This window comes from Rutidosis leptorrhynchoides, chromosome 3 (assembly GCF_046630445.1).
Source record: "Rutidosis leptorrhynchoides isolate AG116_Rl617_1_P2 chromosome 3, CSIRO_AGI_Rlap_v1, whole genome shotgun sequence".
Lineage (NCBI taxonomy): Eukaryota > Viridiplantae > Streptophyta > Magnoliopsida > Asterales > Asteraceae > Rutidosis > Rutidosis leptorrhynchoides.
The window spans coordinates 329,140,255-329,167,372 of NC_092335.1; the positions used below are offsets into that span (position 1 = coordinate 329,140,255).

General features: G+C 31.7%; 1 long non-coding RNA gene across 1 annotated transcript; it reads right to left on the bottom strand.

Annotated features, from left to right (window-relative positions):
- Nucleotides 1-1,821: 1,821 nt before the first annotated feature.
- LOC139897502 (uncharacterized) lies at nucleotides 1,822-4,436 on the bottom strand. The gene is made up of 3 exons (XR_011776596.1): nucleotides 4,300-4,436; nucleotides 2,558-2,616; nucleotides 1,822-1,998 (listed from the first exon to the last, which is right to left on the bottom strand). It is a non-coding gene; the product is annotated as an uncharacterized lncRNA (long non-coding RNA).
- Nucleotides 4,437-27,118: the final 22,682 nt, after the last annotated feature.

Consider the following 27,118-nt stretch of genomic DNA (forward strand, 5'->3'; position numbering starts at 1 on the left):
CCTATAATCTATTTCTTATCGAAAAGTCCTTCATCTGATCGTACGAGATGAATCCCTCAACCAGTTCGAGTCCCTCAGATTTCGATAGCTATCCCGATAGTTATCTCGACAGCTATTCCGACATGGATAATCACCTAAGCTCCGAAAGCGGTGTCACCAGAATGAATCAATCAATCAGCTATCCCCAATTCATCTGATGGGTTTGTAGTCGACTTAATCAATGGAGACGCAAAGAAGGCGATCCCTTCCACCAATCGAATTCACCTCTTGACAATGGACCTGAAGCGTTTATCGACGAACCTGTTCGAGACACTATTTTCAGTCTCATTTCCAGGGTAACTCGACAAGATTATATTCTATCCACAATTCTGAACCTTATTCATCCGTTCGTTCCGATCGACAATCATTCTGGAGTAATAAGTTAACGAACTTCGCGTTCGAATAATCGATTTGGAGAATATGGTGCAAAATGTACCAGCTTCAGCAACATCACTGGCACCAATAGTACCATCAATAACAGCATCAGTACCATCAACAATCCATGCCTCGATATCACCATCTGTACTTCGAGTATGATCTTCGTTCTACGTATCGTTCTACCTCATTTAACTTCGTCCGACATGGCGAATATGTAAACTCTAAAGTTTTAGAGATTATTTATTCTAGTTCCAACCGAAAACTAAATGAGTTTAATATTATGTTAACTCATTAAATCCATGATTACATCTGAAGAAAATATATATGTATATATGTTTTTCATAAAGATTGTAATTAAAAATTCTTTTGTACAAACTGTTAATGGTGAAAATATTTTAACGGGTAGGTAATACCCGAGAAATATTTAGATTTTATATTAATAAGTTACATTGTACGTTCTTCAAATCTGATTCAACATTCATTTACTATCCTACTTACATCCACAGATATACGAATCCGTTCATCACAGAATAACCATTTTCATTCAATTTCATATTTGGATTTTGACCTATCAGAATTCAACAAGTGGCATAATGAAGAAATAATTGACACAATAAAAATTGATTAGAAACAGACTAATTAACAATATGAAATTTTGTTAAGAAACCACGCTAACAAGATCCTAGCTAACTGTTCCTAGCTAACTGTTAATTCCGTATTACATTTAATTTTTATCGCAATTTATTTATCACAATTTATTTTATCGCAATTTGCATTCTTGCAATTTTATTTATCGTCATTAAATTTCTGTTATTTACTTTACGCACTTTATTTATCGTCATTTAATTTCTGTTATTTATTTTACGCACTTTAAATATCGGGACACGTATACAAGGTTTTGACATATCATATCGACGCATCTATATATATTATTTGGAATAATCATAGGCACTCTATATGCAGTAATGATCGAGTTCTCTATACAGGGTTGAGATTGATTCTCAAATAATATATATAATTTGAGTTGTGATCGAGTCTGAGACATGTACACGGGTCACGATATGAATTAATTAATTCGAATATTATATATATTAAAGTATGTATGAATTATTGGACTGTTAATTGTGGACTATCGACTGTGGACTGCCAACACTGGACAATTAAAATGAATTAAAATACTGATTATAACATATGAAACTAAATAATTCTTCAAGTTTGCCACTTGATTTCGTCTTAAACATCATTTGTATCTTCACGATTACAATCTGCGATTCAAACCTTTCATGATTCTTGAAAACACTTCAATCGATAGGATAAACCAACCTGTAACACCCTGTATTTTTTTTAAGTCACAGCGGAAGTCCTGTTTATAAAATATGACACGTAATATACACGACACCTGTATAACATTACATTAATATTATATCAAATATTAGAAGTCTGTTACATATATAAAAACCATGTGTTACGTTAAGCAAAGACACTAATAACAAAAGACACGACATCAGAGTTTTGAATTGTCAAACATATCATCCCGCATCCCATCTTCACCTTGGTATCTAACATGCAATCGTACTGAACCTGCAAGGGTGGAAATGTGGGGGAATTAGCACAACTGCTAAGTGAATGGATCTATCTAACAGAGCAAGTTTAAGCATCAATTAGCAACCACATAAAAGTATGCTTACAAATAAAGACAACGACAATATGAGGATCGGCGGCTTGTACGAGCACACGACTCCTAGCTGATCGGGCTAGAGTCTACCGATAGTCCTCGCTACTCGATTCACAGTATAGTCATTCGGACGCAGGGGATGCGTCATTCAAACTATACTCCACAATCAGTAGCCTTTGGACCCAACCTCCCCTGGCTAGGTTGACCCCATACGGACTCTAACCTCCCCAAACTCGGTTATGAGTCCCCAGCCTCCCTAGGCCCGGCTGGCGTCAAACACGGTACACATAATATCAAACAATATCATCAACAAGTAATAATTCACTAACATGTTAACCATTATCTTAACATGGCAATAAAATATCTATTCATGGCAATCGGATATAACCACAGTCTAATAAAATAGAGTAAACGACAGTAGCGCGGCTTGCTACTCAAACTCTATCCTTAGATAGACCCACTCACCGATCGTCAGCTAAACTCGGTAGTCTAATGTCACCGAGTCTTCTCCTCGCCTGTATCACCTGAGGACAAATACTGAACAAGTTCGTAAATCACATCACATTTACTAACAATATTACACTATGTATATACACATATATATCCTCTCTATATATAAACATGTATATAAAAATCACATCACATCTTAACAATATATGTATATATATATTTCTCAACACATCATGCACTTATACATAGATATATATAATGTACATTATAAATCACATACTAAAACATATATACATATATATATATTCAAGTAGTTATAACGATGCAGAAATATTATAACGAACACGACAATGGTTAAAACGGGCGATCGCGCATATATACATATTTGCACATGTATATATCCATATATGTATATATATGTATATATATGTATATATACATATATATACACACACATTGCCAAGTCACACAAATGGGACAACTGGACACTAATGACCCATTTGTCCCACTTTAACCAAAATAAGCTCAAAACCGATTTTAAAATATCGAAACATGCATATACACTTGAAACGACATCGTGGACGTATCAAAAACAACAAATACCCATTTTGACACAATATAGTCCAAGCGGGTCAAACGGGGTTAAACGGGCGAATAAATCAACACATGAACCATAGAACAAGTGCACGGGTCATCGGGGTGCAACCACGCCAAGCCGCTGCGCGCTACGGTGGGCGAACCGCAGCAGAGCAACAGCATAAAGGGCTGCAAACACCAGCCTTTCAGCTGCAAACAGCAGTAATGAAGCTGTAACAGCAGCAGCAAAATGTTGCAGCAGATAACCATCTGAACAGTTACAAAAATGTTGCTCTCCAGCGGGTTTTTTACCCTAAAAATCGTGTTTTGAGCAGTTCTTTGATCAAGAAACAAGTCCACAATCATACACACATATATATACAAGAATATATATACACATACACTTATATATAAATATATACATACACTAAACATGTCCAAACGAGCGGGTCGCCACACATTCACACAATATATATAACATATGCGATAATACATTATTACACTAATAATCACACGATCTCGTGCACATACCATTATACTTATTTCGACCCAATTACTAAAAGTCTCAAATTTATACAAACGGAGTTTAAATGGTCAAACAAATTAACACAATATCATACAAACGAGTCACGACTAATTGGGCGAACCATTCAACACACGAACCACCAAAAAATATCAAAGGCACGAGCAACGAGTTGCGCACCACGCGGGCGAACAGCAGCAAAAACCGCTGCAAATCAGCAGCAAAATGGCTGCAAATCAGCAGCAAAATGGCTGCAACAGCAGCAGAAACAGCAGGCGGCAGCGGGCGGTAGCAGGCGGCAGTGGGCGGCAGTGGGCGGCAGCAGGCGGCATGCCACGCCACCACCGATGCTCGCCAACGGTGGTCAGAAACAGTCAAAAATAGCAGCAGAAGCTGCGCAGTAGCTGCTGCAAATAGCAGCGCTGTTTCTTTTTTTTCTTTTTTTTTAATGGGTTTCAACCCCAATTTCAATGTTCTTGCTATTTTTTGTCAAATTACAAACATGCAATTAACCGCTAACATGTATATAGCAATAATCAAGCACAAAAACTAGATTAACAACTTAATTAGAACATGAATCAAGCAAAATTGCATTTTTCATCAATTAACTCAAGAACCCAAATTTTAAGAATCAAAAACTAAATAAAAGAAGACAAACCTTGTTTACATAATGATGATGATGATGCACAAAATGAATTTAGGGCTTGCACTTCTTATGATCTTCCTTAATTTAAGAAGCTAGGGTTCTTTGATGGTTTAGGGTCGATGGGAACGAGAGGAGGAGAAGAGAGAAACAGAAATATGGAACTAAAATGAAATAGGGGGCGGTCCTAATTAAACTCATACCCGATAACACACGGGTATTTAACTGTTTTTAGGTATTTTTCATATTCGATTCGGTACACCAAACAAAGTCATAAATAAATAATAAAAATGGTTTCGAGACCCTGGTCATAAAATGAACCCAATGAACTAATAAAATTATATAAACAATTAATAAATAATTATTTCATTATAAGGCGCTTAAAAACACTTAAAGGGCAAAAAGGTTAATTTTACCTAAGCCCGAATCCAGGATGTTACAAATCTACCCTCCTTAAAGAGATTCCGTCCTCGAAATCTGGTCAGTCAAAGTCAACGAAGGTTATGGGTACCATAAACCACCACAACGGGTCACTACGAGACCCAAGTCATTTCACGTCTTACGGCCATAAACGTTACAATGTTCTGTCCATCTCTCCTTGGTCAAGTAAAAACTCACTAAGTCAATAGTCAAACACGATAATCTGATAAGACTACCGCCCAAGGGTCAAGATCCGCTAAATTTACTTATCCTACATGATATCTGGATCGTTCCTCACACTCTGGTCTAAATTACAGTCTTCACCACTTGCAAAAGTAATTGAATACTGAAAACCTACCGCTATCTAATAACTGAACAAGTCTAATTCCGCCCGAATTACAAACTTAATATGTCATCAATCTTATGAATTACCACCAAAATTTAACCGCAAGTCTAGGTTCTACACACTAACCTCTCGAGTCACCACTAATGACCCACCACATGAATGCATTTGACCACCAAAAATCTGTAATGTTGAGTCTCGAAAACTTTGGAACAGTTACATGAATGCATTTGCCCTTTTGACCATTCTCGATGATTCACGAACAATTGTTTGTAAATAAATATATAGATATAAATATAAATACAAGTATACATAGATATTAATGTGAATTAATAAAATACACTCCAAACAATTAGAATTAATAATGTAAAAATAAAACACAGAATAAATAAGTTGCTATTAAAATATATATATTTATATACATGGATTCTGAACATAAATAATATTATATGTATTGTAAATTATAAATATTTAATATAAGTTGTTATATAATATATATTATATAAATAGTAACTAGGAAAATTTTATAAACTATAATATATTAAATTGCGAGTTCGAATATAATCGTTATGTTGATATTATTAACAATAATTTCATTATAAATACTAATATAAATGTTTGAATAATTAATATTACTATGTAAAATGTATATATGAATATGTAAAGCTTGATATGTACAAGTAAAATTAATATTATTGATATTATTATTATTATCATTTCTATTATTATTATTATTAGTTTCATCACTATTATTAAAATTAATGTTGATGTTTATATAATCAATATTTTTATATTTACTTATATATTTAAAATACATATATATATATATATATATATATATATATATATATATATATATATATATATATATATATATATATAATTGATATATATAATTATACAAACATTGACATATATACATATAAATATATAAATTTCAGTTATATATATAAATAAATACAGATATAAAAATCGAATACATATACATATAAATACATATATATGAATTAAAGATATATATTTATAATGCTTATATAAATAAATATATATATATATACAATTATATACAAATACAGAATGATACAATTTTCAGTTTCATGTCTTTGTCTAAACTTTATTTTGATTCTTATTTCTGTCTGCAAGTGGGCCACCAGTCGATCTCAAATTAGGAATCAGACAAAATCTGTTAGCAATTGCTATCGTCTTTTATTTTTATAATTTTCTTTATGTACGAACGAATAAAAAATCTGTAGGATTTAATTGGACTATACAATCGAGCTAATGGTCAATAATATGAATTACCACATTCAGTTTTCTCATTCCTAATATCCATTATCAAATTAAACTGCATATAGCGAGTGAATTAAATAATAACTGAGTGGAACCAGTCCACTGGCTCTGTTCTTGATCGATTTTTCAAACAAATTCAATTTTCAACCAATTTCAAAAACTATTAATGCAGGTTTGTCCTAAATCTTTCGTTTAAACTTTCTGGAAACTTTCAAAACCCAATTTATCATATCGAGTGTGAGGACCCGTCCTTATCCCCTGGACGAAATCATCAACATTTGGTCCCATTGCAATGATCGACTCCAAGTAATGTCCTTAAAATGAGCAAATGCACAGCGGAAGACTTAATTCGTACCTGAGAATACACATGCTTAAAAGTATCAATCAAAAGGTTGGTGAGTTCATAGGTTTATCATAACAATCATTTCAATATATTAATAGACCACAAGATTTCATAATCATAAACATAATACACTCGCAAGTGTATGTAAAGCATTCTAAGTGGTTGAGCACTTGGTAACCATACTTAACATTTAATCAACGTCGCATATTCCCTTTATTATGAAATCTCACTACACCGTACCAAGTGTAGTCACGAAACGAAGTACTGTGCAACCGTTGAATACTGGTCGTCCAGTCCGGTTGGGGTTGTCAGGCCCGATAGATCTATCAACAGGATTCGCGTTTACAATACCCATGTAAATATTAGTTACCAAGCTACAGGGAAATATGCCAGTGGTACAACTCAACGTAGAATGTATTTTAAGTACTTGTGTCTATTTCGTAAACATTTATAAAAGCAGCGCATGTATTCTCAGCCCAAAAATATATATTGTAAAAGCAATTAAAAAGGGAGCAAATGAAACTCACCATACTGTATTTTGTAGTAAAAATACATAGGACGACATTGAATAAGAATAGAGTTGACCTCAGATTCACGAACCTATATTAGGTATATATATTAATACACATAATCGTAACTGAACAATTTATTTATTATTATTAATTGTTATTTTAGTAATTTGTATGTTTCATAAATAATTAAATTAACTACGTTTATTTTATATATTTTAGATAAATAGTTAGTATTTATTATGAAGATTTTAATGTTGTTATATGATATGTATAAAATATATTCTTATATAGTTATTTATTTGGTAAAATAATATCAATAATAGTAAATAAAAATTTGTATTCTTTTTTTTTTTTGATAATAATAATGATAATGATACTATTAATAATCTAAATGATAATTTTTATAAAAATTATACCTTTAATAGTAATGATAGGAAAATGATAATTTTTATAATACTTTTAATAGTAATAATAATAACTTAACTAAAAATGAAAAGTTTAATATTTTTAGTAATGAAAATAATAATAATAATAATAATAATGCTAATAATAATAATGACGATAATAATAATGTTAATAATCTAAAAGGAGACTACCTTCAAAAAAATTAAATAGGCTTCCTAAAAAAATTGTCAAGGCTCGGGTTCGAACCCGTGACCACTCGTTACACACAAACGCCCCCAACCATTCAAGCTGCTTTGCTTTTTCTGAATTATACTCATTTTAATTCATTTTAACTCTTACTTTTCTATTTCCTTTTTCTTTTTCAATTTAAGATCATAACATCACCATTAACTTAAAATGATAAAAATGTCGGCCACTTTATACTTCCTTTTGTTTTGTGATTATTTGGGTTTTGAGCTCGTGACTAAGACAAAAACAGAAGCACTAAGCTGTAGCGTGAGGTGATGGCTCGTTGTCGGACCGGAACAGGAAAACAAAATTAGTTGTTGGTGGGTTTCGCACTTGGTGGTTGGTAGTTGTAAAGGAACCTATAGCAATAGTGAACGAACAAAGTAAACCAGGTGACGGTTTTTGGTGGTATTATGGTGGTGTTCCGGTGATCATGGTGATCATGGTGGTGGTTAATTGTCCACGCAAAGAAAAGCAAGGAGGAAGAAAGAAGGTAACCGAGAAAAGAAAAAAAATAACAAACGTGAAATGGTGTGATTTGTGGAGGTGATGATGAATAGTGGTGGGTGTTCGATAATGATGGTTTTAGTGGTGGTGAGGGTGGTTACCGAAGGTGGTATTCGTATAATAATGGTTATGGTGGCGTATGGTTATGATTTTTAGGTAGCTATATTAACGAAACAAACAACGATTATCTCGAAGGTGTTTTGGTTCCGGTCTCGGTTCAGTCGATAACAAGTGGGTTTTAGAATGTAATAGGGTTCTTTAAACAAAATTGGTAAGCAAGGAAAGTAGTGTTATGGTGATAATGGTTGTAGTGGTGAAGAGTAAAAAAATAAATAAGTAAGGTGGTAGTGGTGAATTATGATCTCCAATGAATGACCATTTTATGGATATTGCTTTGTGAATGACAAACAACGAGTGTGATCTCTTATCTAAATTCTAAAAATATATTATATATACAAACATTAGGATATAGAGAATAAGAAAAAAAAATACAAAATAGTGACACAGTAATATCCACATAATTCAACATTTAAACAGTTAATAGACGATGAATTTGTTTAATTGTGCCAACATTTCTTCACAGCCCGTGTATCGTGCACTATTTGAAATCAGGGACGGATAAAAGTCTTCAGAAAAAATTCCCAAAATTTTAAATTAAGAATCTTTATTTATTTAGGTCATTATGGTATAAAATTTGGTCTTTAAATATTAAATAAAAATTACCTCATCCGTCCCTCTCATTTATGGGAGAAATATAAAAAGTGCTAAAACTTAATAACTAGGTCCTAAATATATTTTTAGTAAGCCAAAAATTTATAGAACTCATTTTCGTATCACCGTTTATTTTAAAATTAAATAAGTTTGAATTTAATTTGCTCAATATCAATCACAACATCAAACGAGTATTACAATCCTTTAATATTTATTTTTAATATACATTATTTATATATATATATATATATATATATATATATATATATATATATATATATATATATATATATATATATATATATATATATATATATATATATATATATATATATATATAGATATATATAGATATATTTTAAATAATTTTATAATATTCTATTTTTATTTTATTAATTTTTTTTTTCAATACAACCACATATAATACTTCAAATTATATTTAGAATTATTATTTATATATACATACACACATATCTATTTACAATTAATTGTTCGTGAATCGTCGGGAACAGTCGAAGGTCAATTGAATATATGAAACAGTTCAAAATTTTTGAGACTCAACATTACAGACTTTGCTTATCGTGTCAGAATTATGAAATCATATCATGAGTTTGGTTCAAAATTAGTCAAAATTTCTGGGTCGTGACAGTACCTACGCGTTAAAGAAATTTCGTCCCGAAATTTGAGTGAGGTCGTCATGGCTAGCAATAAAAATGTTTTTCGTGACGAATATGAGTTGATAAATAGAGTTTTATCACTATTGTGTGATATGAATAAAACAATTTGATTACTTGAAGCGTATTAGTGGAGCTATCACAAAAGAATGAAATGAAGTGATTAGAGGTTCGTCTTGACTTCTGATGTAGTCAAGGTTGATTTTCAGAATTCAAGGAATTTAAAAGAAAATCTTGGAAATCTATAGGATTTGATTCTTCGGGATTTATGGAAAATTAGGATCCTCTTTAATTTAATGTGATTATCTGTCTTGATTGCTTTGTCTGGTATCTTTTCTATAAATGAACTTCTTTCGTTCCATTATTTTCACCACTCCAATTCTTTCTTTCTCGATTCATACCTTCAAACGATTGTGAAAATGCTTAATCCGATTCTAATACTTTGTATTTTCCTGACTATCGCTTCTGTCATTCTTCTCTTTCATTTATCACCAGAGGAATCTGTTTACTTTTATGATTACCTTGGGGTTATAATATTTTTAATTCTCCCGTGTCTTTATGTTACGATAAATATTGATATACACGGTTTGTAATTTCTGTGTTTATGATCGGCTTTATGTTTTCCTTTATTTTTTTCGGAGCTCCATGCTCTTGTTTTCTCTTCCCGGCTCCAAGTCAAGCGAATAATGGTCCAGAATTCGTAGATATAGAGTTTCGAATGATTATAATGTTCTAAGCAGGGTGAAACGTGATAGTACGATTTATTTTTAAATTTATCAAAATTACAGAAGACAGAACTATCAAGAATACATTTTCTTGATATGTTTAAAAGTTAAGCAGAATGAAAGAGTTATATAACATGGCACATGATAATGGTATGATCTACTGTGAACTGTCATCATGTTTAATTAGAAACTCAGCATGACTTACTGTAATATAATCACGTTGGCCAAGCACCATTATATTATACTAACTCATGCATCAATTCCCAACACTTCTCCACAATTCATTCATAATTTATACTTGAATTTTACAGAAGTTTCCAATATAATAAAATTCTAAAAACACGAAGAGGTAGATAATTTGGACAAGAATATTCATGAAAATATCCTCAGAAATATCGAAGATATTTATGATGATATTTTTGGAATTTCTAAGTCCGAAGATTGATGGAGAAAATTTTCCGCAAGATTTTAACGTGGGTACGGAGCAAGATATTCTCTAAAGATTTCATCGGATCCAGATTTATCTGGGTTCTATGAATTTAGGGTATGTTACTTGTATTTGGTTCCCTTTATGGTTACCTTAATCCGTTTTTCAGTTCCAAATTTTCTGAGCTTTTTCAACATACTATTCTTATTGTCAAACTTTTGGCCATTAAGTCCATCGATAGCTTTCGCTGCTTCGTCAGCATTTTCAAAGTTAACGGATCTGGATCATCAGTTATGAAATCGAGGTGTTTTTAGGAGAATTGCGTTTTGAGATGATTAAATGCTGATGGTAATATGGTGGTATATGAAAGGTTCCCCTGTAACAATAAATGAGCGCGCATATATATCAAAGTTATAATAAGGCAAACCCGAATGAAAGTTGAAATTTGACTTACTGGAACTGTGACAAAATTAGCTACTTTGAAAAGGGATTGTAAAGGGATTTTTCGGTAATAACAACGCCAAAGGTGCTAGCACAGATACGTGTTAAACGTTTGCTCAGGTTCCGAGTATTTTTCAGGTGCATGACTATATGCATCAATCTTTTCTTCCGTAGATGAAGTGCGGCTGGTTCATCCTCTCGATTGAGGTGTTTTCAAGATTCGTGAAAGGTTTGAGCGTAGATTGTAATCGTCAAGATACAAACGAGGTTTAAGATGAAATCAAGTGGCAAACTTGATGAATTGTTTAGTTTCATATGTTATAATCAATATTTTAATTCATTTTAATTGTCCAATATTATTAGTCCACAGTCGATAGTCCACAGTCGGCAGTCCAATAATTCATATATAGTTTAATATATAATATTCGAATTAATTAATACGTATCGTGACCCGTATACGTCTCAGACTCGATCACAACTCAAAGTATATATATTATTGTAGAATCAACCTCAACCCTGTATAGCTAACTCCAACATTACTGCATATAGAGTGTCTATGGTTATTCCAAATAATATATATAGATGCGTCGATATGATATGTCAAAACCATGTATACGTGTCCCGATATTTAAAGTGCGTAAAATAAATAACAGAAATTAAATGACGATAAATAAAATTGCGATAATTAAATTGCGATAATTAAACTGCGATATATAAAATGTAATCAGTTAGCTAGGAACAGTTAGTTAGGATTTTTGTTAGCGTGGATTCTTAATAGAATTTCTCATAGTTAATTTGTCCGTTTCTAACAAATTTTATTTTGTCAAATGTTTTCTTCATTATGCCACTTGTTGGATTCTGTTAGGTCAAAATCCAAATATGAAATTGAATGAAAATGGTTATTCTGCGGTGAACGAATACGTATATCTGTGGATGTACGTAGGATAGTAAATGACTGTTGAATCAGATCCGAAGTACGTACAATGTAACTTATTAATGTGAAATCTAAATATTCCTCAGGTATTACCTACCCGTTAAAATATTTTCACCATTAGCAGTTTGTACAAAAGAATTTTTTAATTACAATCTTTATGAAAATATACTTGCATATATATTTTCCTCAGATGTAATCATGAATTTAATGGGTCAATATGATATTAGACTTATTTGATTTACCGTTAGAATAAGAATATATAATCTCCAAAACATTAAAGATTATATAATCTCCATTCGAACGAAGATAAATAATGTAGAATGATTTGTAGAACGATGATTATACTCGAGATACAGAATGAGATATTGGGCATGTGATGTTGAAACTTATGTTGTTGGTTGTACTGTTGATGTCGATGATGTTGCTGAAGTTGGTACGTTTTGCACCATATTCTCCAAATTTATTAATCGAGTGCGAAGCTCGTTGACTTCTTCCATTACTCCAAGATGATTGTCGGTCAGAACGAGCGGATGAATAAGGTTCAGAATTGTGGATAGAATATAATCATGTAAAACTACTCTGGAACTGAGGCTGAAAATAGTGTTTCGGATAGATTCGCCGATAAGTGCTTCAGGTTCTTCGCCAAGAGGCAATTTGGTTGGTGGAAAAGATCGCCTTCTTCGCGTCTCCATTGATTAAGTTGACTACGAACCCATCAGATGAATTAGGGATGGCTGATTGATTGATTCACTCTGGTGACACCACTTTCGGAGCTTAGGTGAATATCCATGTCGGAATAGCTGTCAGAATAACTATCAGAATAGCTATCGAAATCTAAGGGACTCGAACTGGTTGAGTGATTCATCTCGTACGATCAGATGACGGATTTTCGATTAGAAATAGATTATAGGATGTAGATTAGTACCGTGCAATACATAGTTTACATATGCATATATAATATTAAAATCCTATAAGTTATGGAGATATCTACGGAAGCTGTCAGGCAAAGGTAACAATAACAGATACACTAAGATATGAATTTATCTATACACTGTCTATGCAATAAAGGCAGTAAGACGTGTTTAGACTTTAAGAATGAATAGCAGGTAATTTCCTACGAATGATAAGTAGATGATTTTCGACTAGAAATGATAACCAAAACTTTTGACATGCAGACACGGTCGAAGTCCAGACTCACTAATGCATCTAAGTAACTATCAGTTAGACACACTAATGCAAGACCTGGTTCGCTAAGACCACCACTCTGATACCACCTGTGAGGACCCGTCCTTATCCCCTGGACGAAATCATCAACATTTGGTCCCATTGCGATGATCGACTCCAAGTAATGTCCTTAAAATGAGCAAATGCACAGCGGAAGACTTAATTCGTACCTGAGAATAAACATGCTTAAAAGTATCAATCAAAAGGTTGGTGAGTTCATAGGTTTATCATAACAATCATTTCAATATATTAATAGACCACAAGATTTCATAATCATAAACATAATACACTCGCAAGTGTATGTAAAGCATTCTAAGTGGTTGAGCTCTTGGTAACCATACTTAACATTTAATCAACGTCGCATATTCCCTTTATTATGAAATCTCACTACACCGTACCAAGTGTAGTCACAAAACGAAGTACTGTGCAACCGTTAAATACTGGTCGTCCAGTCCGGTTGGGGTTGTCAGGCCCGATAGATCTATCAACAGGATTCGCGTTTACAATACCCATGTAAATATTAGTTACCAAGCTACAGGGAAATATGTCAGTGGTACAACTCAACGTAGAATGTATTTTAAGTACTTGTGTCTATTTCGTAAACATTTATAAAAGCAGCGCATGTATTCTCAGCCCAAAAATATATATTGCAAAAGCAATTAAAAAGGGAGCAAATGAAACTCACCATACTGTATTTTGTAGTAAAAATACATAGGACGACATTGAACAAGAATAGAGTTGACCTCGGATTCACGAACCTATATTAGGTATATATATTAATACACATAATCGTAACTGAACAATTTATTTATTATTATTAATTGTTATTTTAGAAATTTGTATGTTTCATAGATAATTAAATTAACTACGTTTATTTTATATATTTTAGATAAATAGTTAGTATTTATTATGAAGATTTTAATGTTGTTATATGATATGTATAAAATATATTCTTATATAGTTATTTATTCGGTAAAATAATATCAATAATAGTAAATAAAAATTTGTATTCTTTTTTTTTATAATAATAATGATAATGATACTATTAATAATCTAAATGATAATTTTTATAAAAATGATATCTTTAATAGTAATGATAGGAAAATGATAATTTTTATAATACTTTTAATAGTAATAGTAATAATAATAATAACTTAACTAAAAATGAAAAGTTTAATATTTTTAGTAATGAAAATAATAATAATAATAATGCTAATAATAATAATGACGATAATAATAATGTTAATAATCTAAAAGGAGACTACCTTCAAAGAAATTAAATAGGCTTCCTAAAAAAATTGTCAAGGCTCGGGTTCGAACCCGTGACCACTCGTTACACGCAAACGCCCCCAACCATTCAAGCTGCTTTGCTTTTTCTGAATTATACTCGTTTTAATTCATTTTAACTCTTACTTTTCTGTTTCCTTTTTCTTTTTCAATTTAAGATCATAACATCACCATTAACTTAAAATGATAAAAATGTCGGCCACTTTATACTTCCTTTTGTTTTGTGATTATTTGGGTTTTGAGCTCGTGACTAAGGCAAAAACAGAAGCACTAAGCTGTAGCGTGAGGTGATGGCTTGTTGTCGGACCGGAACAGGAAAACAAAATTAGTTGTTGGTGGGTTTCGGACTTGGTGGTTGGTAGTTGTAAAGGAACCTATAGCAATAGTGAACGAACAAAGTAAACCAGGTGACGGTTTTTGGTGGTATTATGGTGGTGTTCCGGTGATCATGGTGATCATGGTGGTGGTTAATTGTCCACGCAAAGAAAAGCAAGGAGGAAGAAAGAAGGTAACCGAGAAAAGAAAAAAAAAATAACAAACGTGAAATGGTGTGATTTGTGGAGGTGATGATAAATAGTGGTGGGTGTTCGATAATGGTGGTTTTAGTAGTGGTGAGGGTGGTTACCGAAGGTGGTATTCGTATAATAATGGTTATGGTGGCGTGTGGTTATGATTTTTAGGTAGCTATATTAACGAAACAAACAAAGATTATCTCGAAGGTGTTTTGGTTTCGGTCTCGGTTCAGTCGATAACAAGTGGGTTTTAGAATGTAATAGGGTTCTTTAAACAAAATTGGTAAGCAAGGAAAGTAGTGTTATGGTGATAATGGTTGTAGTGGTGAAGAGTAAAAAAAAAATAAGTAAGGTGGTAGTGGTGAATTATGATCTCCAATGAATGACCATTTTATGGATATTGCTTTGTGAATGACAAACAACGAGTGTGATCTCTTATCTAAATTCTAAAAATATATTATATATACAAACATTAGGATATAGAGAATAAGAAAAAAAAATACAAAATAGTGACACAGTAATATCCACATAATTCAACATTTAAACAGTTAATAGACGATGAATTTGTTTAATTGTGCCGACATTTCTTCACAGCCCGTGTATCGTGCACTATTTGAAATCAGGGACGGATAAAAGTCTTCAGAAAAAATTCCCAAAATTTTAAATTAAGAATCTTTATTTATTTAGGTCATTATGGTATAAAATTTGGTCTTTAAATATTAAATAAAAATTACCTCATCCGTCCCTCTCATTTATGGGAGAAATATAAAAAGTGCTAAAACTTAATAACTAGGTCCTAAATATATTTTTAGTAAGCCAAAAATTTATAGAACTCATTTTCGTATCACCGTTTATTTTAAGATTAAATAAGTTTGAATTTAATTTGCTCAATATCAATCAAAACATCAAACGAGTATTACAATCCTTTAATATTTATTTTTAATATACATTATTTATATATATATATAGAGATATATTTTAAATAATTTTATAATATTCTATTTTTATTTTATTAATTTTTTTTTTCAATACAACCACATATAATACTTCAAATTATATTTAGAATTATTATTTATATATACATACACACATATCTATTTACAATTAATTGTTCGTGAATCATCGGGAACAGTCGAAGGTCAATTGAATATATGAAACAGTTCAAAATTTTTGAGACTCAACATTACACACTTTGCTTATCGTGTCAGAATTATGAAATCATATCATGAGTTTGGTTCAAAATTAGTCAAAATTTCCGGGTCGTGACAGTACCTACGCGTTAAAGAAATTTCGTCCCGAAATTTGAGTGAGGTCGTCATGGCTAGCAATAAAAATGTTTTTCGTGACGAATATGAGTTGATAAATAGAGTTTTATCACTATTGTGTGATATGAATAAAACAATTCGATTACTTGAAGCGTATTAGTGGAGCTATCACAAAAGAATGAAATGAAGTGATTAGAGGTTCGTCTTGACTTCTGACGTAGTCAAGGTTGATTTTTAGAATTCAAGGAATTTAAAAGAAAATCTTGGAAATATATAGGATTTGATTCTTCGGGATTTATGGAAAATTAGGATCCTCTTTAATTTAATGTGATTATCTGTCTCGATTGCTTTGTCTGGTATCTTTTCTATAAATGAACTTCTTTCGTTCCATTATTTTCACCACTCCAATTCTTTCTTTCTCGATTCATACTTTCAAACGATTGTGAAAATGCTTAATCCGATTCTAATACTTTGTATTTTCCTGACTATCGCTTCTGTCATTCTTCTCTTTCATTTATCACCAGAGGAATCTGTTTACTTTTATGATTACCTTGGGGTTATAATATTTTTAATTCTCCCGTGTCTTTATGTTGAGATAAACATTGATATACACGGTTTGTAATTTCTGTGTTTATGATCGGCTTTATGTTTTCCTTTATTTTTTTCGGAGCTCCATTCTCTTGTTTTCTCTTCTCGGCTCCAAGTCAAGCGAATAATGATCCAGAATTCGTAGATATAGAGTTTCGAATGATTATAATGTTCTAAGCAGGGTGAAACGTGATAGTACGATTTGATTTTCAAATTTATCAAAATTACAGAAGACAGAACTATCAAGAATACATTTTCTTGATATGTTTAAAAGTTAAGCAGAATGAAAGAGTTATATAACATGGCACATGATAATGGTATGATCTACTGTGAACTGTCATCATGTTTAATTAGAAACTCAACATGACTTACTATAATATAATCACGTTGGCCAAGCACCATTATATTATACTAACTCATGCATCAATTCCTAACACTTCTCCACAATTCATTCATAATTTATACTTGAATTTTACAGAAGTTACCAATATAATAAAATTTTAAAAACACGAAGAGGTAGATAATTCGGACAAGAATATTCATGAAAATATCCTCAGAAATATCGAAGATATTTATGATAATATTTTTGGAATTTCTAAGTCCGAAGATTGATGGAGAAAATTTTCCGCAAGATTTTAACGTGGGTACGGAGCAAGATATTCTCTAAAGATTTCATCGGATCCAGATTTATCTGGGTTCTATGAATTTAGGGTATGTTACTTGTATTTGGTTCCCTTTATGGTTAGCTCAATCCGTTTTTCAGTTCCAAATTTTCTGAGCTTTTTCAACATACTATTCTTATTGTCAAACTTTTGGCCATTAAGACCATCGATAGCTTTCGCTGCTTCGTCAGCATTTTCAAAGTTAACGGATCTGGATCATCGGTTATCAAATCGAGGTGTTTTTAGGAGAATTGCGTTTTGAGATGATTAAATGCTGATGGTAATATGGTGGTATATGAAAGGTTCCCCTGTAACAATAAATGAGCATGCATATATATCAAAGTTATAATAAGGCAAACCCGAATGAAAGTTGAAATTTGACTTGCTGGAACTGTGACAAAATTAGCTACTTTGAAAAGGGATTGTAAAGGGATTTTTCGGTAATAACAACGCCAAAGGTGCTAGCACAGATACGTGTTAAACGTTTGCTCAGGTTCCGAGTATTTTTCAGGTGCATGACTATATGCGTCAATCTTTTCTTCCGTAGATGAAGTGCGGCTGGTTCATCCTCTCGATTGAGGTGTTTTCAAGATTCGTGAAAGGTTTGAGCGTAGATTGTAATCGTCAAGATACAAACGAGGTTTAAGATGAAATCAAGTGGCAAACTTGAAGAATTGTTTAGTTTCATATGTTATAATCAATATTTTAATTCATTTTAATTGTCCAATATTATTAGTCCACAGTCGATAGTCCACAGTCGGCAGTCCAATAATTCATATATAGTTTAATATATAATATTCGAATTAATTAATACGTATCGTGACCCGTATACGTCTCAGACTCGATCACAACTCAAAGTATATATATTATTGTAGAATCAACCTCAACCCTGTATAGCTAACTCCAACATTACTGCATATAGAGTGTCTATGGTTATTCCAAATAATATATATAGATGCGTCGATATGATATGTCAAAACCTTGTATACGTGTCCCGATATTTAAAGTGCGTAAAATAAATAACAGAAATTAAATGACGATAAATAAAATTGCGATAATTAAATTTCGATAATTAAACTGCGATATATAAAATGTAATCAGTTAGCTAGGAACAGTTAGCTAGGATTTTTGTTAGCGTGGATTCTTAATAGAATTTCTCATAGTTAATTTGTCTGTTTCTAACAAATTTTATTTTGTCAAATGTTTTCTTCATTATGCCACTTGTTGGATTCTGTTAGGTCAAAATCCAAATATGAAATTGAATGAAAATGGTTATTCTGCGGTGAACGAATACGTATATCTGTGGATGTACGTAGGATAGTAAATGACTGTTGAATCAGATCCGAAGTACGTACAATGTAACTTATTAATGTGAAATCTAAATATTCCTCAGGTATTACCTACCCGTTAAAATATTTTCACCATTAGCAGTTTGTACAAAAGAATTTTTTAATTACAATCTTTATGAAAATATACTTGCATATATATTTTTCTCAGATGTAATCATGAATTTAATGGGTCAATATGATATTAGACTTATTTGATTTACCGTTAGAATAAGAATATATAATCTCTAAGACATTAAAGATTATATAATCTCCATTCGAACGAAGATAAATAATGTAGAATGATTTGTAGAACGATGATTATACTCGAGATACAGAATGAGATATTGGGCATGTGATGTTGAAACTTATGTTGTTGGTTGTACTGTTGATGCCGATGATGTTGCTGAAGTTGGTACGTTTTGCACCATATTCTCCAAATTTATTAATCGAGTGCGAAGCTCGTTGACTTCTTCCATTACTCCAAGATGATTGTCGGTCGGAACGAGCGGATGAATAAGGTTCAGAATTGTGGATAGAATATGATCGTGTCAAACTACTCTGGAACTGAGGCTGAAAATAGTGTTTCGGATATATTCGCCGATAAGTGCTTCAGGTTCTTCGCCAAGAGGCAATTTGGTTAGTGGAAAAGATCGCCTTCTTCGTGTCTCCATTGATTAAGTTGACTACGAACCCATCAGATGAATTAGAGATGGCTGATTGATTGATTCACTCTGGTGACACCGCTTTCGGAGCTTAGGTGAATATCCAAGTCGGAATAGCTGTCAGAATAACAATCGGAATAGCTATCGAAATCTGAGGGACTCGAACTGGTTGAGTGATTCATCTCGTACGATCAGATGACGGATTTTCGATAAGAAATAGATTATAGGATGTAGATTAGTACCCTGCAATACATAGTTTACATATGCATATATAATATTAAAATCCTATAAGTTGTGGAGATATCTACGGAAGCTGTCAGGCAAAGGTAACAATAACAGATACACTAAGATATGAATTTATCTATACACTGTCTATGCAATAAAGGCAGTAAGACGTGTTTAGACTTTAAGAATGAATAGCAGGTAATTTCCTACGAATGATAAGTAGATGATTTCCGACTAGAAATGATAACCAAAACTTTTGACATGCAGACACGGTCGAAGTCCAGACTCACTAATGCATCTAAGCAACTATCAGTTAGACACACTAATGCAAGACCTGGTTCGCTAAGATCACCACTCTGATACCACCTGTGAGGACCCATCCTTATCCCCTGGACGAAATCATTAACATTTGGTCCCATTGCGATGATTGACTCCAAGTAATGTCCTTAAAATGAGCAAATGCACAGCAGAAGACTTAATTCGTACCTGAGAATAAACATGCTTAAAAGTATCAACCAAAAGGTTGGTGAGTTCATAGGTTTATCATAACAATCATTTTAATATATTAATAGACCACAAGATTTCATAATCATAAACATAATACACTCGCAAGTGTATGTAAAGCATTCTAAGTGGTTGAGCACTTGGTAACCATACTTAACATTTAATCAACGTCGCATATTCCCTTTATTATGAAATCTCACTACATCGTACCAAGTGTAGTCACGAAACGAAGTACTGTGTAACCGTTGAATACTGGTCGTCCAGTCCGGTTGGGGTTGTGAGGCCCGATAGATCTATCAACAGGATTCGCGTTTACAATACCCATGTAAATATTAGTTACCAAGCTACAGGGAAATATGCCAGTGGTACAACTCAACGTAGAATGTATTTTAAGTACTTGTGTCTATTTCGTAAACATTTATAAAAGCAGCGCATGTATTCTCAGCCCAAAAATATATATTGCAAAAGTAATTAAAAAGGGAGCAAATGAAACTCACCATACTGTATTTTGTAGTAAAAATACATAGGACGACATTGAACAAGAATAGGGTTGACCTTGGATTCACGAACCTATATTAGGTATATATATTAATACACATAATCGTAACTGAACAATTTATTTATTATTATTAATTGTTATTTTAGTAATTTGTATGTTTCATAAATAATTAAATTAACTACGTTTATTTTATATATTTTAGATAAATAGTTAGTATTTATTATGAAGATTTTAATGTTGTTATATGATATGTATAAAATATATTCTTATATAGTTATTTATTTGGCAAAATAATATCAATAATAGTAAATAAAAATTTGTATTCTTTTTTTTTTTTGATAATAATAATGATAATGATACTATTAATAATCTAAATGATAATTTTTATAAAAATGATACCTTTAATAGTAATGATAGGAAAATGATAATTTTTATAATACTTTTAATAGTAATAGTAATAATAATAATAATAAATTAACTAAAAATGAAAAGTTTAATATTTTTAGTAATGAAAATAATAATAATAATGCTAATAATAATATTGACGATAATAATAATGTTAATAATCTAAAAGGAGACTACCTTCAAAGAAATTAAATAGGCTTCCTAAAAAAATTGTCAAGGCTCGGGTTTGAACCCGTGACCACTCGTTACACGCAAACGCCCCCAACCATTCAAGCTGCTTTGCTTTTTCTGAATTATACTCGTTTTAATTCATTTTAACTCTTACTTTTCTGTTTCCTTTTTCTTTTTCAATTTAAGATCATAACATCACCATTAACTTAAAATGATAAAAATGTCGGCCACTTTATACTTCCTTTTGTTTTGTGATTATTTGGGTTTTGAGCTCGTGACTAAGACAAAAACAGAAGCACTAAGCTGTAGCGTGAGGTGATGGCTCGTTGTCGGACCGGAACAGGAAAACAAAATTAGTTGTTGGTGGGTTTCGGACTTGGTGGTTGGTAGTTGTAAAGGAACCTATAGCAATAGTGAACGAACAAAGTAAACCAGGTGACGGTTTTTGGTGGTATTATGGTGGTGTTTCGGTGATTATGGTGATCATGGTGGTGGTTAATTGTCCACGCAAAGAAAAGCAAGGAGGAAGAAAGAAGGTAACCGAGAAAAGAAAAAAAAAATAACAAACGTGAAATGGTGTGATTTGTGGAGGTGATGATGAATAGTGGTGGGTGTTCGATAATGGTGGTTTTAGTGGTGGTGAGGGTGGTTACCGAAGGTGGTATTCGTATAATAATGGTTATGGTGGCGTGTGGTTATGATTTTTAGGTAGCTATATTAACGAAACAAACAATGATAATCTCGAAGGTGTTTTGGTTCCGGTCTCGGTTCAGTCGATAACAAGTGGGTTTTAGAAGGTAATAGGGTTTTTTAAACAAAATTGGTAAGCAAGGAAAGTAGTGCTATGGTGATAATGGTTGTATTGGTGAAGAGTAAAAAAAAAAATAAGTAAGGTGATAGTGGTGAATTATGATCTCCAATGAATGATCATTTTATGGATATTGCTTTGTGAATGACAAACAACGAGTGTGATCTCTTATCTAAATTCTAAAAATATATTATATATACAAACATTAGGATATAAGAATAAGAAAAAAAATACAAAATAGTGACACAGTAATATCCACATAATTCAACATTTAAACAGTTAATAGACGATGAATTTGTTTAATTGTGCCGACATTTCTTCACAGCCCGTGTATCGTGCACTATTTGAAATCAGGGACGGATAAAAGTCTTCAGAAAAAATTCCCAAAATTTTAAATTAAGAATCTTTATTTATTTAGGTCATTATGGTATAAACTTTGGTCTTTAAATATTAAATAAAAATTACCTCATCCGTCCCTCTCATTTATGGGAGAAATATAAAAAGTGCTAAAACTTAATAACTAGGTCCTAAATATATTTTTAGTAAGCCAAAAATTTATAGAACTCATTTTCGTATCACCGTTTATTTTAAAATTAAATAAGTTTGAATTTAATTTGCTCAATATCAATCAAAACATAAAACGAGTATTACAATCCTTTAATATTTATTTTTAATATACATTATTTATATATATATAGAGATATATTTTAAATAATTTTATAATATTCTATTTTTATTTTATTAATTTTTTTTTTCAATACAACCACATATAATACTTCAAATTATATTTAGAATTATTATTTATATATACATACACACATATCTATTTACAATTAATTGTTCGTGAATCGTCGGGAACAGTGGAAGGTCAATTGAATATATGAAACAGTTCAAAATTTTTGAGACTCAACATTACAGACTTTGCTTATCGTGTCAGAATTATAAAATCATATCATGAGTTTGGTTCAAAATTAGTCGAAATTTCCTGGTCGTGACATCGAGTCTCAATTTTGAGGTCAAAGTTTCAACTTCAAAAGTCAATGAATCTGTTCATCGAGAAATTCGAGCTCAATTGAATGTTTTCAGTTAAATTATCGAACCAGGAAGTTTCTATGATAGATTTAGAAACTTTTTCATGTTGTAATTGAAGTCAAAAACGTTCTAAATTTTAAAATTGATCTTTGAGTTCTTCGTGACCAAATACACTGTTACAGATCATATTTTTTTATTTATTTTATTTCAATTAATTCAATAATCACCATTAATCATTCTGTATATATTCATAAGAATTAAAAGGTAATTCATTAATTAATTGGTTAGGATCACAGGTTGATTTGTCTGTTAAAGAAGAAGATATGATAGAATACGTTTTATGGGATTAAATAAATATAATTAGTGTATCAATCAGAAAATCACGAGTAGCTGGATGGTTTAGTAGTGGTATCGAGTTTCAAGAGGTCTCGAGTTCAATTCCTGCGAGTGGCAGCTATTTTTTTAAAGCTTTGGAGGTAGTCTCTAAAACTAAAAATCTTTATTATTATTGTTATTGTTATTTTTACTTACAAATAAGTTTTATACATTCATATTATCATGATATTAAGTATTATTATTATTATTAATATTATTATTGTCACTAATATTGAATTTGTGATTGATATTATCATCATCATTATTATTATTATTATTATTATTATTATTATTATCATTATTATTATTATTATTATTATTATTATTATTATTATTATTATTATTATTATTATTATTATTATTATTATTATTATTATTATTATTATTATTATTATTATTATTATTATTATTATGACTGTTAGTATATTAATGTCATGAAAATAATGCAAGTTATTATTATTTTCATAAATATTATTAGTAGTATCATTAAAAATTTTCATTTTTCATTTTTGCTATTAGTATTATTATTATTATTAGTAAAGTTATTATTATTAGTAGTAGTAAATCATTATTATCTAAATTATAATTTTAACACATAAATCTTTTGTACACTATATATATATTTATAACATATACTTGGATTTTATTAATAATTCACATAACAAACTAATGTTATTTCATAAATACAATACTAATCACATATATAGGTACTTAGATATATTAATATCACTAGTTATATAAATATTAATCGTCCTAATTATATATACACAAAATTGATATATAAATATAAAATATAACTTAAGATATAATATAAGTATACGTTTAAAATGGAATTTAGTATAAATTCTATATAACTATAAACATATAAATAATACATAGTAATAAATGAAATTTTGTGAATTACATTATACGTATTAATAGATATACAATTGTTATAGGTTCGTGAATCCGAGGCCAACCCTGCATTGTTCAGTTGTTCAATATAGTCATATGTATTTTTACTACAAAATACATTAGGTGAGTTTCATTGATCCCCTTTTACTCTTTACATTTTTGGGGCTGAGAATACATGCAAATGCTTTAGTAACTGTTTTACAATAATTATATGCGTGAGTTTCATTTGCCCTTTTTACTCTTTACATTTTTGGGCTGAGAATACATGCAAATGCTTTATTAACTGTTTTACAATATTTATATGCGTGAGTTTCATTAATCCCTTTTTAAATGCTTTTGCAATATATATTTTTGGGCTGAGAATACATGCGCAATTTTTATAAATGATTTACAAAATAGACACAAGTACGTGAAACTACATTCTATGGTTGAATTATCGAAATCGAATATGCCCCTTTTATTAAGTCTGGTAATCTAAGAATTAGGGAACAGACACCCTAATTGACGCGAATCCTAAAGATAGATCTATTGGGTCCAACAAGCCCCATCCAAAGTAACGGATGCTTTAGTACTTCGAAATTTATATCATGTTCGAAGGAGGATTCCGGAATGATGGGGATATTTTTATATGCATATTGTGAATGTCGGTTACCAGGTGTTCAATCCATATGAATGATATTTTTGTCTCTATGCATGGGACGTATGTTTATGAGAAATGGAAATATGAAATCTTGTGGTCTATTAAAATTATGAAATGATTATTTATGTTAAACTAATGAACTCACCAACCTTTTGGTTGACACTTTAAAGCATGTTTATTCTCAGGTACGAAAGAAATCTTCTGCTGTGCATTTGCTCATCTTAGAGATATTACTTGGAGTCATTCATGACATATTTCAAAAGACGTTGCATTCGAGTCGTTGAGTTCATCAAGATTATTATTAAGTCAATTATAGTAAGATATATTATGAAATGGTATGCATGTTGTCAACTTTCGATGTAATGAAAGATTTTCTTTTCAAAAACGAATGCAATGTTTATAAAATGTATCATATAGAGGTCAAGTACCTCGCGATGTAGTCAACTGTTGTGAATCATTTATAATCGATATGGACTTCGTCCGGATGGATTAGGACGGGTCTTCACAGCCAAGTCGAGCTGACTTCCATGAACACGTTCGGTTATCCTAACGGTCCAATCCTTTATGTGTCTAAACAAACAGTTCCTTAATTAACTAAGAATCCCTCAAGCGAGGTGCAATGCTTGAGACCGCATTATGGTGCAGTGTACTGGTCAACACTAACCGTGTTCCATGGCCTTACTTAGCAGAGGTACAGCTTACAACAACAGTTGTGCTTCGGCGTGCACATACGAAGTTTATATGCTTGGTGACTACACTAGCATGGTCTAGGACCTACAATTTACTAAGGGTCTAGTCAGATGTTTCACTACGAAAGAGTCTTAAGTCGAAATCAAAAGCTTGATAGACTTACTACAACCTGTGTGCCTCAATCGATCTTACGTTGTATCCGATAGACTTCTCTTACCAAGGGGTGACATAGATAGTGTACTTTGAATCGGGGTTCGCGACTTCCCAATAATAGAGCCTATAACTACGTTCTATTAGTTGGAAAAGCAATTGAGTTTAAAGCATAATCGGAAAGCATTTCGACAGCATATACAAACCATAATATTATTTCGGCATTATAACTGCTTATATCATAGCATACACTAAAGATAACTACTCGCTAATCATGGCAACAATATCATAAAACATTATATAAGATAAAGGATAGAAGTACCAGTAGATTAAACGAGTTCTGAATACAAAAGTGACAACTTCAAGACTCTAGACCGCTCCTAATACAATCTTCAGCGTTCTTCTCCGGGTACTAGGTTTCCCGCACGGAGTCGAAGGCCTTAAGAGTATGACTAATATTATACAAGAGAGAGAAAGAAGTGAATTGAAGTGTGTGTTGGAATGAATGACAAAGATCCTTTAAATAGACTAGAAATTTGCCAAAATACGGCCGGCAGGCCGTTTGGCAGGCTGGATGGTGGCCCGTATTTGGCAGGCCGTTTTGCTGACAGCCCATTTCTTGGGGGCGTTTGCTGGGCCGTGTGGCAGGCCGTATCCCATACAGGCAGGCTGTATGGCAGGCTGTATGGCAGGCCGGTTCTGATGCTGGTGAGCTTTGATTCCCTGGATCGTAACTTGATTTCTTGTCTTTCACCGTTTTCGCTCTAGAATCTTCGTGTTAGCTCCGATTCTCTTGATTCTTTTTGCACCGCCTTCGTAATTACTTGTTCTTCAATTCTAACCAACGAAGTAGGTATTTTACCGACAAAGTTCGAATCTTTCTTGTTTTTGGGGCTTAATACCGGGGTGAAAACTGCTGATATCACACAGTTTTAAACAATTTGAGATAGTTT